This window comes from Myotis lucifugus, unplaced genomic scaffold (genome assembly GCF_000147115.1).
Source record: "Myotis lucifugus unplaced genomic scaffold, Myoluc2.0 scaffold_422, whole genome shotgun sequence".
Classification (NCBI taxonomy): Eukaryota; Metazoa; Chordata; class Mammalia; order Chiroptera; family Vespertilionidae; genus Myotis; species Myotis lucifugus.
The window spans coordinates 1-18,986 of NW_005871470.1; the positions used below are offsets into that span (position 1 = coordinate 1).

The window sequence follows — 18,986 nt, forward strand, 5'->3', positions numbered from 1 at the left end:
CTCCCCAGACACCCGCCCCTCCCACAGACACCCGCCCCTCCCACAGACACCCGCCCCTCCCCAGACACCCGCCCCTCCCACAGACAGGCTGTGAGGACTCAGTGGTTGGCATGTGAGTTCCGTGCAGCAACACCAAAGAACCACCCAAGCTGGAGTTACCTTTAAAAAAAACAAAAAATGAACAAATCGTCTTCCTCATTACGCTCCACAATGTTGCTGTACAGCCAACAATGGCCCGCCTGGCTGGTCTGGCTCCGTGGATAGAGCGTCAGCCCACGGACTAAAGGGTCCTGGGTTTAATCCTGGTCAAGGGCACAAACTTCATTGATAGGTTCGGTCCCCGGCCGCAGCAGGAGGCAGCCCATCGATGTGTCTCTCTCTCATCAATGTTTCTCTCTCTCTCTCTCCCTCTCTCTCCCACTCTCTAAGAAAAATAATCAATGGAAAAATAAAGCTAATGACTGTCTAGCTGTGATACCTGGCACATGCCATAGGTATTCTATAGTCCTCCAAAGTAGAAAAGGAGCGTAATGGTTGGGGTTTCTGTGGCTCCAAATACCGCCAGGGCAGTCGGAAACAACTCAGACTGCCCAGCGAGACAGAGCGGAGGCGTCCACACTGAGATGCCCTCACCTCCCACGGGTTCCCATCGGGATTTCCTGCCGACAGCAGACACCCTCAGACACCCTCAGACACCCTTTCGCCCTCAGCGCAGGCTCCTTCTCCTCTGCCCATCCCCTCTCTACAAACACGCTGCCCTCTGTTAAGATGCTAACAAGCCCCAAGCTCTAGCCACCCCTGAGTTTCTCCCATGTGCTGGCGTGACGCACGTTAATAAAATTTGCTTTTCTCTTGTTACTCTGACTTTTGTCAGTTGAATTTCTGGGGCCACAGCCTCAGAACCTAGATGGGCAGAGGACATTTCTCCTCCCTCAGAAACTCTCCTAAAGCCACAGGTCCAAAGCGAACCCCCCTCCAGCACTCAAGCAAAAAACCACCGCAACCCACGTTAGACCAAGAAAAGGGGGAAGCGTGAAAAATAATCGGGAAACGGGCATTTCTGTAGCTAAGCCTCATTGCACCCTGGCCCAGGGACCCAAGTACAGGCCACCAGGCCAAGCTGAGGTGCAGCCACAGCCGGGCACGCCCACCACAGCCCCTCACCTGCTCACCCGAAGGCCGGAGGCAAAGCCAAGAGGCCACCAGCCAACACAGCCACCTCCTGGCCAGATTCAAGAGACCTATATTTCCTACCTGACCCCACAAGTACCCCCAGCCCCCAAAGGAAAAGAACACTTCTCTACTGCCCCTTTAAAATCACAATTTCACTTGACACCCTTCACTAATGCTGAGCACTTAGTGTATAGGAAAGGGAGACTTTTGAAGAGAAAAACAACCCAGCAAAATCAATGGTCTGGAATGTTTTACCCTAAAGGAGGAAAACTTACTATTGCTACTGTGTAGCTGTTTCATAAGAGTGGCATTTTGGCCCTAGCTGGTTTTGCTCAGTGGATAGAACGCCGACCTGCGGACTGAAGGGTCCTGGGTTTGATTCTGGTCAAGGGCCCATGCCCGGTTTGTGGGCTCGATCCCCAGTAGGGAGCGTGCAGGAGGCAGCCGATCAATGGTTCTTTCTCATCACTGATGTTTCTATCTCCCTCTCCCTTCCTCTATGAAATCAATAAAAATATATATTTTTTAAAAAGAGTAAAATTTTGAATAAGAAACCATTTCTCTGCCTGGTCGGGTTATTAAAACAATGGCTACCGGCCATGTTACTGTGAGAGCAGTGATGTGAGGGGTGTTTCACAGGAGACAGCGACAGAAACTCTCCGAAAGCCAGGTACTGCCCCATCCGGCTCTCTTGCCATCTCAAAACTTAATTGGCTTTGCATCCATTCAATGTGTGTATTTTCAGAATAAGTATCCACTTTTAGAAGGAGGAAAGTGTGACGCCCAACAAAATAGTCACAAGATGTTGCAACTGCAAAAAAGTTGAGAATAATTAATTTTAAAAGTCAAATAACATTGTTGTTCTGCAAAAACAAATATTACTTTTTTTTCCCTAAGACAAAAAAAATGGCCTGCACTTCTGTAAGGACAACAAAAACTTGGGCCTGAGGATGAGGCCTTTTTCACATTTTAGGTGTATTTTTGCCAAACTGAACAGGTGACAAGAGGAACTCATTGCCTTTATGTGTTAGGCCAGGAGTTCAGTCACAGCGGAGAAAACGCAGAATAAGTTAAAAATGCTTGTGTTCAAACTGTCACAAGGAAGCAACAAGGAAGCTGGGGGGGGGGTGTCAGCACGGGGCACCCACCTTCACCTTCCCTTTGACGAAGCTGGCGATGTCCTCCTTGCTGTCGAAGACGGACAGGGTGTGCAGCAGGTTCTGCTCCAGCCAGTCCCAGTGCTGCTCCACCTCCTCCAGCGTCGCCCCTAGTGCAGCAGGAAAGACACGGGATTGAGAGACAAGAGCAAGTCCCAGAACGAGGATTCGTTTCCCAGATGACACGAATCTGTTTATGGAATTTTCCATCCGGGGTTCTCACATCCCGGACCAGCTGCCAGCTGCCCAGGACGCGCCCCCACCGGAGCCCGGTCTCCCCGCCCGGGGACTTCGACACCTGTCCCGAGGCCACACCAGCCGGGTGACCCTGGGGCATGCTCTCTGGACGTCCTGCCTCCCTCATATGTGGCATTCCTACGGCCTCCACACAAATGACAAAAATATCCGAGATTATGGCGCTGTTCCAGGGTTATAGCCCACCCGTAAGAATGAGGCCTCAAGAGCGGCCTCGGCCCGGCTGAGGGGAGCGCCTCCGAGAGGCATTGCCACTTGCAGCAGGCCTGGCTGCACATGACTTCCAGGCTTACAGCATATCCCTCAAAATATATAAAGAAGAGGCTTCAGCCCTGGCCGGCGGCTCAGGAGTTAGAACAGTGGTTCTCAACCTGTGGGTCACGACCCCTTTGGCGGTCGAACGACCCTTTCACAGGGGTCGCCTAAGACCATCCTGCATATCAGATATTTACATTACGATTCATAACAGTAGCAACATTACAGTTATGAAGTAGCAACGAAAATAATTTTATGGTTGGGTCACAACATGAGGAACTGTATTAAAAGGGCCAGAAGGTTGAGAACCACTGAGTTAGAGCATTCCCAGTCAAGGGCACATACCTGGGTGCTGGTTCACTCCCTGCTCTGAGTGGGGGCACATGTGGGAGGCAACCAGTCAATGTTTCTCTCCCCCTCACCCCTTCTATTTTCTTTCTAAAAAGCAATGGAAAAAAATATCCTCAGGTGAGGATTAACAACAAAAAAAGAGGCTTCATAATACATGTTAAAAGAAAAGCAATGGAAAAAAATATCCTCAGGTGAGGATTAACAACAAAAAAAGAGGCTTCATAATACATGTTAAAAGAAAAACATTGAAGTGTGTTAGTAAGTTAATTTCTTTCAAAGGCAGCAACAACAACAAAACCATGCTATTTTTGAGGCATTAAGCAAGGCTGTTACCAAAAATCTTAGCTGTGTTAGCTGTGTTGGCTGTGTTAGTTGTGTCAGCTGTGTTAGCTGTGTCGGCTGTGTTACCTGTGTTGGCTGTGAGAGTGTGTCAGCTGTATTAGCTGTGTCAGTTGTGTCAGCTGTGTGAGCGTGTCAGCTGTGTTAGCTGTGTTGGCTGTGTTAGTAGTGTTGGCTGTGTCAGCTGTGTCGGCTGTGTGAGCGTGTCAGCCGTGTTAGCTGTGTTGGCTATGTGTGTTGGCTGTGTTAGTTGTGTTGGCTATGTGTGTTGGCTGTGTTAGTTGTGTTGGCTGTGTCAGCTGTGTTGGCGTGTCAGCCGTGTTAGTTGTGTCAGCTGTATTAGCTGTGTTGGCTGTGTGAACGTGTCAGCCGTGTTGGCTGTGTGAGCGTGTCAGCCATGTTGGCTGTATTGGTTCAATGTTAGAAATGAACCAACAAAGTGTCCCCATGGCTGACATCAGGCCCAGCTACACAGGGTAATGACCACCCTGCCCTGGCGCTGACCATTGAGGAGACCATGACCCTGAAAGGACACACCTGGAAAGCTGCTGACTGTGTGAGCATGTCAGCTGTGTTAGCTGTGTCAGCCGTGTTAGCTGTGTCAGTTGTCTGTATTCCCTCTCAGGGAGCATCCTCGTCCTCGCCACTGGGCAGTGGGCACCTGGGCTGTGCCCACAGACAGTGAAGGCTGGCACGGAGCAGAGGCTCAGTGAAGTCCTGGGTGTGAAGAAGCTGGTGCTGGACAGGAGAGGCTCCTGGGCACCAGCTGTGTCCAGGGCAGATACAGGCTGATGGCAGAGTCAGATTTCCAAAGTGGAAGCAGGAGACACTCTAGCCATGAAGGAGCGATGGGCACCTGGCAAACCACAGCATGAGGGAAGCAGTGGCAAGGGGCATGAACTACAGGCCACGCCCCACTAACAGGCCACGCCCCACTAACAGGCCACGCCCCACTAACACAGGTCATATGACACTAACACAGGCCACGCCCACTAACAGCCAGGCCCTCATTCTAACACTGAACCTTCCCTCCCAGAGTACGAGTGCATGAGTGGACCTTACAGCACCCGACGCATATAAAAGCCACAGAACTCACTGGGATGTGCGTTGGGGGCCAGGGAGGGCAAAGGACATCTACCTGCATCAGGACTGTCTGAGCGGGCAGTGTGGGAAGGAGTAGACAGGAAGCTAGGAATACGTCAAGGAAAAATGAGTTTAAAACAACGGTTGTTTTCTTGTATTCTCCCAAGTTTCAGGCACGGCACTGCCAAACAATGTCCTTCAGTCACCACTAACGACAGGCTTCCGTCCGTCCTGGAGCCGGTCCGTGGCTGCCCGCACCTCTGCCCACAGGCCCGCGGGCACCTGGTCCGCTCTCAGCCGCGTGGGCTGCTTGAGGGCACACCAGGCAGAGGTCTGACAGCAGCTGCTGCTCACAGCTGAGTCCTGGAGCCTCAGACATGGTGGCAGGTTGGTTCCGGGGAGGACCTTCCCGGCTCGCAGACGGCTGCTGCCTCACTGCCCACACCTGGCCGGGGCAGAGGGGCCTGGAGTCGCCCTGCCTATGACCTCCTCTCACCCTAAAGCCTCCCACAGTTCCCAGCTCCCAGGACCACCACAGGGGACAGGGCTTCAACGAGTGAATTCTTTGAGAGTCATAATTCAGTCCCTAACGACCGGTGACCCTACTCAGCTACCCAGCACCCACCACCCCGTCTGGCTCTGAAAGGACAAGAAACTCAGGAAGCAGCCATTGGGATTGTGGTCGCAGTGGATGGGCGTGAGCAGAGCCAGGACGATAGGCAGGTCAAGGTGCCTGGCGACAGGCAATCAATTGTAGGGACCTCCCACCTCCCTCCTCCCTCCATGACCTCCCACCCCAGCAGGTCGCTAGTCCTGAGGTTTGGACCCCTGACCTTTCCTCCCCAGAGGTAACATCTAGGCCTCAGTTGTAGTTCAGCTCCAGGCCCAGAAGAGCAGCAAAACCAGACAAGTGTCCCCACAGCTATCTGGGCCCAGCTGCGCTGGGTAATGACCCCCCTGCCCTGGCGCTGACCATTGAGGAGACCATGGCTGTAACCCTCTGGCTCCTCGTCACTCCCATCGAGGAGGCCCTGTGGTGTCCGGAAACCGGGGCCCTCCAGACCCCCAATTCCTCTCCTAAAGGGAAAGAACATTTTGACACAAAATCAAACCAAACCGTTCTGGCCTCCACTGCATGAACCCATGAAGCTTCCAAATGCTGCCTGTCTGGCCCCGGCCCCAGGCTCCCAGGCTCCCAGGCTCCCAGGCTCCCAGGCTCCCAGGCTCCCAGGCTCCCAGGCTCGGGACGGATGGGGCGCGCAGGGCCTGCTGCCCGCCGCCCGCCTGCACCTCCTTGCTGGGTCAGTGTCCTCACACAGCAACCGCAGCGCCAGTCACAGACACAACAGACACCCGACGCCTGGCAGGTCGGCCACAGCGTCTGCAGCAGGCAAAGCACGCCACGACCTCCAGAGCCTCTGGGCTGGGCTGGGCCGACAGACCTGCCCGGGCCTCGCTCTCTCCTCGCTTCCAGGGCCTCTTTCTGGATCTGCATCCTTCATCATCTGTGATAACACAGCCCTCGGCTCAGGAGCCTTCTGTAAAGCGAGCAGTCAGTGGGAAGAGGAGAGCGCACTGGCCCACAGTGATCTGCTCCATGCTTCACGCACTTCCTGTTCCACAACGAAGAGCCGAAGGGTCAGGAAGGAAGGAGAGGGCGAGGACTCCCCGGTGGCCCTTCTATTCCAGCTGTCCCATCGATGCGCGATGCGCCTGAGAGAGGAGACGGAGGCCGATGCGTCTCCACGGTCACGTATGAATGAAAGGTCACCCGCTCAACCTTGAAGGGCCCTACAGCCCCCGATAAGCTGGGTCTCATCGCTAGGGAACATCTGCAGAGGCCACGGGGCCAGCACTGCCGACGGCCTGACTCGAGCACATGCGGCCTTGTGCTTGCCGGCCGAGCCCCTCAGCCACGTCCCTGGACAGGAAGCAGGTTCCTTCATCTCAGCTGATAACCAGACACCATGACCACATCACAGTACGTCATACGAATGAAGACAGCCACCAAAAAATTAAACCATTATTCTTTAAAAAATTCTTCTACGGCCCTGGCCGGTGGCTCATTCAATGCCATGGGAATGTACCCAGTTATTAATAACTGTAAAGGAGCAAAGGGAAGGCCAATTGCAGGCCTGCCCAGGCAAGGCTGGGAGACACAGGGAAGGCACCTGTCGGTCAGTCACACCTGGGAACAGGTCACTGGCCAGAGCAGGGGTGGCCACTGCAAGGGCGGGAGGACTGAGATCCGCCACCTCCTAGACGAAGGAGCTCCCTCGCTGTGCTCCCGGGACTCTGGTAGCAGGGGGTGCACGCCCTGGGCTCCCTCACCTGCCACGTGCCCACGGCCGTGTGGACCTACGCCGGGCCGATGGACTGCAGCTCACCTGATGCCGACTGGCCCCGCTGCACGTGGAGCAGAAACTGGACTCTGGCTTTGCTGCCACCTCTGCCGACTCCCAGCTGCACCGCTTGCAGGACTGGGATGAAGGGAGGTGGGGCTGAGGGAACCCGGATATAATCCCACACAAATAACATTCACTCGCCTTCCCAGGGGGCCTCTGGGAATGCTTATTCCAGCAGCTCCCCAGGAGCCTCCCACCAGCAGCAGAGGAGACCACCCACGCATTTCTCGGATCACAAGTTGTTTGGAGCATCATCCCGTACCCCAGAAAGGTTGTGGGTTCAATTCCCAGTCAGAGCACATACCTAGGTGACCAGTTCAATCCCCGGTCAGGAGCGTATGGGAGGCAGCCGATAGATGTTTCTCACTCACATCCATGTGTTTTTCTCTCTCTCTATCTCTCCCTCCTCCCTCTAAAGTCAATAAAAACACATCTTCGGGTGAGGACTAAAAGAACAACTTCTACCTGCTGGGGAAGAGCTTATGACAGGAAAAGATCATTCTAAACGACACCTTGAGAAAGAGAATAACTGCACCCAGAGGCCACCACTGAGCACAGCGTGACGGCCCCGCCACCTGGCCTGAGGTGACGCCCCGGACGCCTCCCCAGCAAGGACGGCGTGTGAGGAAACTTTTCCACTGCGCTGTCCTCCATTTCCTGCCAAAGCTGCCAAATGGCAGGGAAATGCTCCAAACTATCATTTCCTCTGCAGGGAAGTCTCATGATTGGCTTCAAAAATGCCATAAATCAGGGACAGAGCCTTTCCGCGTGTGTGACGCCGGGAGCTGTTCTCCAACTACGCAAAGTGGCCCCTCAGAAACCAGCTTTTAGAACATGACACAGAGGAGAAAGCAGGTGCACACACTCACGAGGGTGACCCTGCCCTGTGAACTACACCTTGGAGTTCTGCGCACATGATGCACCTGTTTGTGGGTCGTGGTCAAAGCCAAGTCATGGGCAACGTGGCGGGAAATGGGAGAGAGAAGAGAAGAAAGTGAGAATTTGTCATGCACTGAAGAGGCAGAATGAGAAAAAGGCTACAAATGAACTCAACACAATGGCAGCTCTCCCCGCGCTCAACTTCCAAGACCAGGACGCTGCTGTGGGCCTGCCCCCGCCCCACCTCCCCGGGAGGCCCAGGCCCGCCTGTCACGCTGCAGCAGGCCTGTGGGTGGTGAGCAGGTTCTCTGGGTCACAGGGTGGAGCCCTGGCCCAGGAGGACTGGTGTCCTCATAAGGAGTGGCACACACACCAGGAGTGCGGAGGGCACAGCCAGAGCTGGCTGCCCGGCCGGGCGAGGCCTCCACAGACACCCGCCCGCCCGCACCTGGGTCGCGTCCAGCCCCTGGGCTCTGAGGAAGCGGTTGCTGCTGCCGCCAGGTCTGTGGTGTTTCATTTAGAGGCTACAGCTCTCTAAAACCAGCACTCACAGGAGCGCCTGGCTGAGAACACAAGTCCAAATATTGAATTACACTTTGTTTTATTAAGACCCCTAATTTTGCAGAAAAAGAAAGTTCAGTGGATCTTAAACATTACCCATGCGGGAAGTAAAAAATCAGATTTATAAATCCCTAGGCAAAACTAAAATACAGTATGAGAAACCTCAACTAAGACCACAGAACAAACAACACTGGTAATTTCTAAATAAATGACTCACAAAACCATGCTCACAGGAAGAGCAGCCAGAGGTGCAGACAAGGCCTCCTCGGCCTGTGCAGCACGCACCGCCGGTGAGGTGCCCACCTGCTCTTTAGCAAGAGCATCTCCAAGTTCTCGAGCATTCCCACTCAGCCTGGAGAACACCGAGGCAGACGGGCCCTGAAGGCCTGGTTTTTCTGGTTCCATCTGTAATACACTATGGAGACTGGGGGCGGGGCGAGGGGAGACAACATCTGAGTTGCTTAGAAACTCACACACAATATTTATTCTCTTTGCTTTTCCCAGAGGTACTTTCAGGAAATAAAACAAGCGTCGTATTGACTACACCTACAGCTTCTGCACAAACACAGCCATAAATAACTTGATCCAAGCTTCACTTTCAAAAAGCAAGTCTCTGCATAATAAATGTCCAATTGAATGGAACACCTTCTCCGGCCACTGAGACCCTGGTTCACAATCAAATGGGCATCGTGTGCACCTCGCTCAGGTCTGCTCCACACACCAACAGCCCACTGTCTAATGCCTGGACTAGAAGCTACACACACAAAGCGGTGAATTAAAGGTGTACTAGCCCTGCTGGTGTGGCTCAGTGGGTAGAGCGCCAGCCTGTGGGCTGAAGGATCCAGGTTCGATTCCAGTCAAGGGCATGGACCTCAGTTGCAGGCTTGATCCCCAGCCCTGGTCGGGGCTTGTGTGGGAGGCAACCAATCAATGTGTCTCTCTCAGATCAATGTTTCTCTCTCTCTGCCTTTCCCCCTCCCTTCCACTCTCACTCTCTCTCTAAAAAAAAAAAAAAAAAATCAATTGGAAAATATCTTCGGGTGAGGATTAACAAAATTAACTAATTAATTATAAAATATACCATGCTTTCTAAAAAAAAACAAAAATTAAAGTGTAAGTAACTGTCAAGGCACTGTCATTCCTAAATGCCACTCACCCCTCACAGTTACTCAGAGGCAGTTACAAGGGAGCGGGTGGGACCAGGGCCCCACTGCCTAAAGGAAACGTGTGCGTCTGAGCAGCATCCTCACAGGACCTGGCAGGGCAGGGAGGGTCACACCCTCGACTTCCAGGGCTTTTGCTGTGTACATGTCACACTGGATGGGTTAAGAAAGTAAATTTTAAACCTTTCTTTTTACATAATTTCCTTGCCGTTTTGCCTTCAAATTAAAATGAATCTTCCAAGTATTTACAATAAGTGAAAAACAAATAAACTCAACCTCCTTAATACTGAAAGTGCAATCGATTTTCCATTTCTAATTGAAAGTCACTTAAATGTCCTTGTCTTGGTGCCATTAGCAACACTTCTCAGAATAGAAGCAGGGAGAGGAGCAAAGATGCAGAGATCGGTTTTCCTCACAGAAGAAACACCGATCAATAGAAACAGAACCGGAAATAACACAGATAAATACCAATAGGCAAGGCCATAAAACAGCCACTATAAATACACTCCAATGTTCAAAAAGCAGAGGTCAGCTTAAGCACGGAGAGGCTGAACGGGAGGTATACGAAAAGACGCAGAGCTAACGTGCAGGGGTAAAATCAGTGTCTGAAATCAGAAATATACTGGATGGGATTAAAGGTAAATTAGACATTGCAGGGGAAAGGAGTAGAGAACTTGAGGATATGGTGATAAAAACTACCTACAGTGAGAAATAATTACCCACAGAGGAAAAAGAATTAACAAGCCCTAGCTGGTTTGGCTCAGTGCACAGAGCATTGGCCTGCAGACTGAAGGGTCCTGCGTTGGATTCCAGTCAAGGGCACATACCCAGGTTGTGGGCTCGATACCCAGTAGGGGGCGTGCAGGAGGCATCTGATCAATGATTCTCTCTCATCACTGATGTTTCCATCTCTCTCCCCTCTCCCTTCCTCTCTGAAATCAATAAAAACATTTAAAAAAAAGAATTAACAAGAGAAAGAACAGGGATTCAGTGAGCTTTGGAATAACAACCAACCTAAAAGTGTGTAATTGGCCCTGGCTGGTGTGATTCAGTGGTCAGAGCATCAGCCCATGCACCAAAGGGTGGCGGGTTCAATGCCTGGTCAAGAGTACGTACCTGGCCTCACTGGTTTGACTCAGTGAAAAGACCCTTGGTCTGCGGACTGAAGGGTCCTGGGTTCGATTCTGGTCAAAGGCACATGCCTGGGTTTGGGCTTGGTCCCCAGTGTGGGGCATGCAGGAGGCAGCTGATCAATGATTCTCTCTCATCATTGATGCTTCTATCTCTCTCTCCCTCTCCCTTCCTCTCTGAAATCAATAAAAATATATTTAAATTAAAAAAAAAGAGTATGTATCTGGGTTGCAGTTCGTTCCCCGTCCCCTAGTTGGGGTGCGTGTAGGAGGCAACCAGTTGACGTGTCTCTCTCACATCTATGTTTCTCTCTCTCTTCCCCCTCCTTCCTCCCTTCCGACCTCTCTGAAAAGCAATGGAAAAAATATCCTCAGGTGAGGATTAACAACAGCAAAAAAAGTGTGTCATTGGAGTCCCAGGGAAAAAGGAGGGTCAGAGAACAGAAAGATATACACTGAGTGGCCAGATTACTACAACCACCCATCAGTACTTTGTTGGGCCACCTTTTACCTTCAGTACTGCGGCGATTCTTCTTGGCATTGATTCCATGAGATGTTGAAAGGTGATGCGAGAAATCTGACACCGTGCCTGATGAATAGCACTGTCCAGTTCTGTGAGATTTGACGGTTGTGGAACCAGCTGCCTGATGGCTCTTTTAACTTCGTCCCACAAATGCTCAATTGGATTGAGATCTGGTGATGGTGGGGGCCACCTAAGCAAGGTAAATCTCCCTCATGTTCTTGAAACCACTCCTGCACAATACAAGCACCGTGGCATGGCGCATTGTCTTGTTGGAAGAAGCCATCTCCATTGGGCTACGCCATCAACATGATAGGATGAACCTGATCAGCAACGATACTTAGGTATGTGGTGCTATTCAGACGTTGTTCCACACGAATTAAAGGGCCCAAATCATGCCAGGAAAACATGCCCCAAACCATAACACTGCCCCCACCAGCTTGAAGGGTTGTACTCATGCATGTGAGGTGCATGCTTTCATGCTGTTTCCACCAAATTCTCACTCTGCCATCTGCATGATGCAACTGGAAACGTGATTCATCGGACCACATGACTTTTTTCCAATGCTCGACTGTCCAATCCTTGTGTTCCTGTGTGAACTGGAGATGTTTTATCTTGGTAACTGCAGACAGCAAAGGTGTTCGAACAGGCCTTCAGCTTCCATATCCCATACGATGCAGTGTGCGGCTAATTTGCCTACAAACGTCAGGTGGTCATAATAATCTGGCCACTCAGTGTATATACACACATATTTAAAGAAGTAAGAGCTGAAGCCTTTTTTCCAGTTTGATGAACACTATAAACACGCAGATCTCAAACACCATGCAGAGAAAGCATAAAGAAAATCACACAAACACATGTCCTAATCAAATTGGTAAAAACCAGTAACAAAGAAGAAAAAGACAGTATTTCCTGAGGAACAAAGACTGACAGCAGATTTCTTATCAGAAACAATGCAAGCAACAAGACATGGAACAATTTTAAAAAGTACCAAAAATACCCATTAATTTACCAATACTTGAAGGAGACATGAGTGAACTCCTGTATACCTTGGGACTGAGAAGACCTTCCTAACCATGACAAAATCAGGAAGTATAAAGGGCAAGTTGTAAATCCCACTACTTATAAAACTTTGTGTGGTATAATACACCAAAAGCAAAAGCAAAGCCACGAAAAGACATGGCAAACTGGGGAAACATTTTTAAAATTTTGTATCTTAGGTAAAAGGTAATATTCCTAACATATTGACAGTATCTGAAATTGAAGAAGAAAAAGAACAGGCCGACTGTGTGGCTCAGTGGTTGAGTGCGGACCCAAGAACCAAGAGGTGGCAGGTTCGCTTCCCGGTCAGGGCACAGGCCCGGTGGTAGGCTCGACCCCCAGGAGGGGGTGTGCAAGAGGCAGGAGATCCATGTTTCTCTCCTATTGATGATCCTATCTCCCTCTCCTTCTTCCTCTGTCTCTAAACTCAATAAAATAAAATATTTAAATGTTAAAAAAAAAAGAACAACCGCCCAATAAAATACCAGGCAAAGGGTAAGAACAGGAGGTTCTGAAAACAGCCCTTAACCATAATAAAAGGAATGAAAATAAAAACTCTGCAGAAACATCTATGAGGTTGGCAAAACTGTGACACCGGGGCTGAGAAGCCTGGGGAAGCGGACGCGCCACCCAGTGCTGAGGGCGTTTCGCTGGCAGAAGCGCCGCGGAGCGGCATCGTGACACCCACGGAGCCCGTCCTCACTCTGGGTCCAGCGACCCCCTCAAGTGCTCCATCCCAACGGCGCGGCAGCAAAAGCACGAAAGTCCTTACCTACCAGGTTACCACGGGCACACGCCGCGCTGGCGAAGGGGGGAAACACACAGCGCCCACCAGCGGAGAGCAGACTGAAGACTCGGTCTGTCTGCACCGCTTTCCGAAGGCGAGGCGGGCCATGCCGACTCTCTGACACGGAGCGACTTCCAGGGCCCGAGGGGAGGGCAAGGGCGCGGCATGACACGTGCGTGGGGACTTGATGTATTTGTCAAATGTTTGTCAATGGCAGGAAGCCCAGCCGCAAGTGATGGAAACGTGGTGTCTCGACAAATATTTTGTTTTATGGATATTTTAGATTTGATTAAGAAATCGTAAAAAAGCTTAAATTTTTATAAAATTAAGTTAAATCAATAAGAAAAGAAAGCAATCCAAAGCAATTGAATAAATGGATAAACAAGAATGCTGACCAGGTTATTAACACAGACGCGTCCGCAGACGCTGGGCCGGCTCAGGCCAGCCAAGCAGCCCCTCTCAGGAGCGGCCCTGCCGGGACGGGGCAACAGCATCCCAGGACCTCGGTGCCACAGGCTACGCGGACCACGGGGCCGTTACAGCCAAGTCCGTTGCGTAATAAAGTAGGCTTTCCGAATGCATGTGTTAAAAGTTGACAAGTGAGAGCTTACTTTTACTTATGTGGACAAGTTTGTGTAATTAAAGTTAATCAAGTATGAAGGTTCCATGTCACAGAAAAGGTCTCTCTGTACCTGACAGACATTTTACATTTACACTGAACAGTCTAGCAAATGTGAGCACTCCCGCCACCGAGGGAACAGACGCGCACGCTGGCGGGGCTGAGCCACCTGGGACCCGGGCCCAGCGGCCAGGCCCGCAGAACCAGTCCCGCGCTCCCCGCGGTGTGATCGCACGCTAACCAGTCCCTGGACATTGCTTACGAGCGGTGACTGGATTTAAACATGTAGATGATGTGTAATATTTATTATGCTGGCAAAATTACTAGTGTTTTTCCCAACATATGGACTATTTGTTAAAATTTGTTAAAAATTACAGTGAATTGCTCAGTGGATAGAGTGTCAGCCTGCGGACAGAAGGGTCCTGGGTTCTATTCTGGTCAAGGGCACATGCCTCGGTTGCAGGCTCCTTCCCAGGCCCAGGCCCTGGTCGGGGCACGTGCAGGAGGCAACCAATCGATGTGTTTCTCTCACATCGATGTTTCTCTCTGTCTTTCCCTCTCACTTCTACTCTCTCTAAAAATCAATGGAAAAATATTCTTTGGGTGAGGATTACAAAAAACTATGAATGAATTAATAAAGAAATAACATGTTAATTTAATTACAAGCAAATCTTGGTTAAAAGCATTTTAAAATTAACAGGGTATTAATTGTCACATATAATATACAGACAAGAAACTTAGTCCATTAAATCCAAAGTCTGTTAAATGGAGGTCCACAAAATCAAGGTTTATATGCCTAAAAAACATACCTTGATTGAAAAACTACTTTACTGCTAAAACCACTAACCACCATCTGAGCCTTCGGGGAGTGGCCATCTTTTAGCTGGTGGAGGGGTCGCCCGACCTGAGGCCGTGGCTGGAGGGCGGGGCTGCTGGAGGCGGAGCGGCTGCGGTGACGCCGGACAAGAGGGCAGCAGTGAGCTTCCCGCAGGACTGCCCCCTCCTCTCACTAGTGCCCCCTCCTCTCACTACTGCCCGCCCTCCTCTCACTAGTGCCCGCCCTCCTCTCACTACTGCCCGCCCTCCTCTCACTACTGCCCGCCCCTCCTCTCACTACTGCCCACCCTCCTCTCACTAGTGCCCGCCCCTCCTCTCACTAGTGCCCGCCCTCCTCTCACTAGTGCCCGCCCCTCCTCTCACTACTGCCCGCCCCCTCCTCTCACTAGTGCCCGCCCTCCTCTCACTACTGCCCGCCCTCCTCTCACTACTGCCCGCCCCTCCTCTCACTAGTACCCGCCTGTGGCCTGTGGCCTGTGGGACAGGGCGAACCCCAGAGGAGCTTCTTCACCATTGGAGCCGCCCTCCCACCGTGCTGCCTCCTCAGCTCAGCGGGCGGGGCGCTCCCAGTCCTCGCTGTCATTGCTGCAGCCCTCAGCGCCTCTGCACCAGGAGACTGCGGCCCTCGGTGAGCACTACAGGCCCTGGAGGGCTACTAACTGGCCTCGCTTCCGTGCTGCCGGCCTCAGGAAGATGGAGGCCTGAGGAGCGGGAGGCAGACGGCAGGGCCTTCCTTGTGATGAAGCCGCTCTTGGGTGATTACTGTCTTATTTGAGCACCGTTCATGTTGCCCCCCAAATTACAAAATAACATCAAAGCGCACGGACCACAGGTCACCATGGCAATATAATAATAAGGAAAAAGCTTGAAATGTTGAGAGATTTACCAAAATGAACACAGAGACACAAAGTTAAGCAAATGGTGTTGGGAACTGGTGTGGACAGACTGGCTCCATGCAGAGTTGCCACAAATCCTCAGTTTGTAAAAAATGCAGTATTTGCAAAGTGCAAGAAAGCAAAGCACGGTAAAACAAGACATGTAATTGCACAGAGAAAATAACAATTTTAAAGTGTTTTGACTGTACATCATAGTTAAATATATTCTAAGGCCAAATATAGCTGCAAAAACTTAAATTTCATTCAGTAGTCTCTTATTATTAATAGCATATTGGCATTATCCTATATAATAAAAGGCTAATATGCAAATCGACCAAACGGAGGAACAACTGGTTGCTATGCTTAGCACTGACCACCAGGGGGCAGATACTCAACGCAGGAGCTGCCCCCTGGTGGTCAGTGCACTCCCACGGGGGGAGCTACACTCAGCCAGTAGCCGGGCTCACAGCTGGCAAACGCAGTGGTGGTGGCCGGAGCCTCTCCCGCCTCTGAGCAGCGGGGAGTGGGTCTAAGCCGCCAGGTGGACATCCCCTGAGAGGTCCTGGACTGCGAGAGGCACAGGCCAGGCTAAGGGACCCCTCCGAGTGCACGAATGTTGTGCACTGGGCCTCTAGTTTAGAAATAATGTTTAGGGGTAGATGTGTGTATAACAGGTAGATAATAATTATGTAAATATTGTTAGAAGCCAAAATTTTTCACTGAATAAAAAAAGAAAAACAAATATAAAATCAAAGTTAAGTTATAACTAGCTTCACAGCAGAATCAGAAAGTGGCATAGGAACCCAGGATTTACCACTTTCCTTCATAACACACACGTCTTAGCTCACACATACTCAGCACTCCCCACTGAAAGAAGCCAGGGCTACGACCAAGTCCCCACAGGAGGCAGGAAGTGCACAAGGTGGGCGCTTACCATCGTGTTGGTCAGAGAGCACGGAAGCACCGAAGGTGGATGGGAGTGAGACCAAGTCACAGACACTACAGCACAGGACCAGGGGCAGAAGACGGGACCACCCGAACATCAGAAAGGACCATCGTTAACAAAAGCACACTGAATACATAGAAACTCGTGGCTTACAGTGTCCTCTGTACATCCTTCCAACTGTTCAGTATGTTTGAAATGTTTCACAATAAAATGTTGGGGGAGGGGAACATTGTCTTTGAAATGATACTAAAAAGGGAGATGGGAGAAGGAAGGAAAAAGAAAGGTAAAACAAAAAATAGTAACAATGCCCTTGTCACCACAGCACAAGCAGGCACCAACTCCTCACACGAACAATCGCATTTAAAGGTGCGTAGTAAAAGTGAGCATTCTTGTCCTATTTTTTCTGAAGGTACCATGTCTCAGGCTGACCCACTAGCCCTACCTGGTGAGCTTAAGCTGGCAGTTGTGAAAGGACTGGTCAAATTAGAAAACCAGCATTTTGTGATATAGAGAAGAAATTAATGCAGAAAATGCTCATAATGGGTAAAACCACTGGATAAAGGGTGATGGGGAAGAATGCAGTGGGAGCCATCACCTGAACGCATTAACTGGTCTGCATCACTGAGAGTGAACCCCCAGATGACAGGCGCCTCCTGAGAGCATGCGGCATGAGGGACGGGAACACCTGTTAAGTATTCCTCTTCTTAAAAAGCTGAACCTCTGGGGAGAACCATGATGACAACATAGGTAAATGCCAGGACTCGCTGCCTCCCACCACCACATCAAAACTACACCTAAAATACGGAACAACCATCATTCAGAACCATCTGAAAGCTGGCTGAATGGAAGTCCTACAACTAGAGAGGTAAAGAAGAAAGCGTACTGACACTGGTAGGAGGGGTCGAGGCGCAAACAGGCTGGTCTGACACCCACATGTGGCATTTTTTTTAATCGGGAGGCCCAGGATTCCAAAGCTGGGAAGAGAAGTCCCCGTAACTTCGGGCTCTAAAAACCAGTAGGGATTGTGGCTGAGTGACACGGAGGCTGCTGGAGACCCGGTACTCCTAGAGGGCCAGTGCACGAACTTAGTCTCGCTTCCTCTGAGCTCCAGTTCTGGGTGGCTTTGGGGAACGCAAACACTTATGGAGAGGAAATGGATTGTCTGGCATCAGGGCAGGAACTTGGGGGTGGCTTTCTCCCAGGAGGAGGTGCTCACAGGGGTCACTGTTCCTGTGCTGGGACCACCTTCCCACCCCTCAACCACCCCACCTCCCTCGCAAAGCTAATTGGCAGCCATATCTGGGTTTCTATCAGCCTGGCTCACACTGTTCGTTCCACCCTGGTGATTCCCCGAGGCCCCGGTGGACAGCTTCAGACCATAGCAGATGACAACTCTACACATCCACAGTGACACACTCAAGGGGCAGACTCAGTGAGCACCAAAGCCCCACTGAACCAAGTCCTGCTCCACACAGGTGTGTCTCCTGCACAGCAGCTCTCCCACCATAGTCACAGCTGATCCTCACAGCCAATTGGCCTGGGGGTCAATTCCTCCCAGTGACACCAACAGCAATCAAGGCTCAACTACAACAAAACTGTGCACACAGCTCACACAGGGGTGCACCTAGAGTGCCCCAGCTCAGGTGACTGGGGAGGTGGAGCCACTGGTCCCTACAGGACACCTGCTACACGAGGTCACTTTACCAATTCCAGGAGACATAGCAGCTCTACCTAATACTCCCTCTGTCCCATAATAACAGTAGCAGTTGATGAATGTAATTTGTCCCATAATAATAGTAGCAAAAGAAAATAAATATAGAACGCAACATTTATTATAAAAAAACTAGATTAAATTAAACAATAAATTAAAAATAGTACTCCTAATTTTTATTTTGAGTGTTCAGATAGTTTCTGGATTTTTCAATAATTTCGTTACTGCATTTTAAACTTGTAGGTAGGAGCCCTTGGCTGCGAAGCTTTGCTTTCCCTGTATGCGTGAGCTTAAAATTATTGGACCCATTGTTCTTCATTGCTTCCAGCATAACTTGTTGAAGTGACAGAAACGTATTATCCAATATTTCAGGAGAAATATTATCAATGGCTAATATGGTGCCTCTTCTGCTAAGAGGAATATGTCTGAGTTTTTCAAGTTTTTCTCCATAATCTTTGCATTTACGTCCACAGTTTTGTTTTTTCAAAGAATCAACATTAGCATAAGATTCTCCTTGACAATTATTTTCGGAAGCACATTTCCAAATTCTTGATATGGTCATTCTGTTGCACTTAAATTGTTTTGCAGCTAACGTAATTGCACCTTTCTGCAACTTTTCCTTTTTCTTTTGATGCACCAAGAACTGGACAATCACAACTTGATCTTTGCTCGAAAACTCTCTTTTTTTCATCTTACTTTTACAATGGTTGATATTCAACTGAAATAAAACAATTGATTTTGATCAGCGGATGAAATTAGAAAAATAGTTATAATTCGTAATAATTAGATTAACCTAAAAATTGAAAGATGTGTCAAAACAAATGACAGATGTCATGAAACATTGATTTTTGATTGAAGGCTTCGCAATTTTGCGCTAAAACATAACTTACAGCTGCATT

At 50.2% G+C, this 18,986-nt stretch overlaps 1 long non-coding RNA gene across 1 annotated transcript in view; it reads right to left on the reverse strand.

The window, feature by feature from the left end:
- Window positions 1-1,670: 1,670 nt before the first annotated feature.
- The window catches only part of LOC102437338, a 29,613-nt gene continuing 12,297 nt past the window's right edge, over window positions 1,671-18,986 (reverse strand). The window contains exons 2-3 of the long non-coding RNA XR_001351108.2: window positions 2,322-2,440; window positions 1,671-1,984 (exon numbers count right to left, since the gene is read on the reverse strand). This is a non-coding gene — a long non-coding RNA (uncharacterized LOC102437338). The remainder of the gene's footprint in view (window positions 1,985-2,321; window positions 2,441-18,986) is intronic.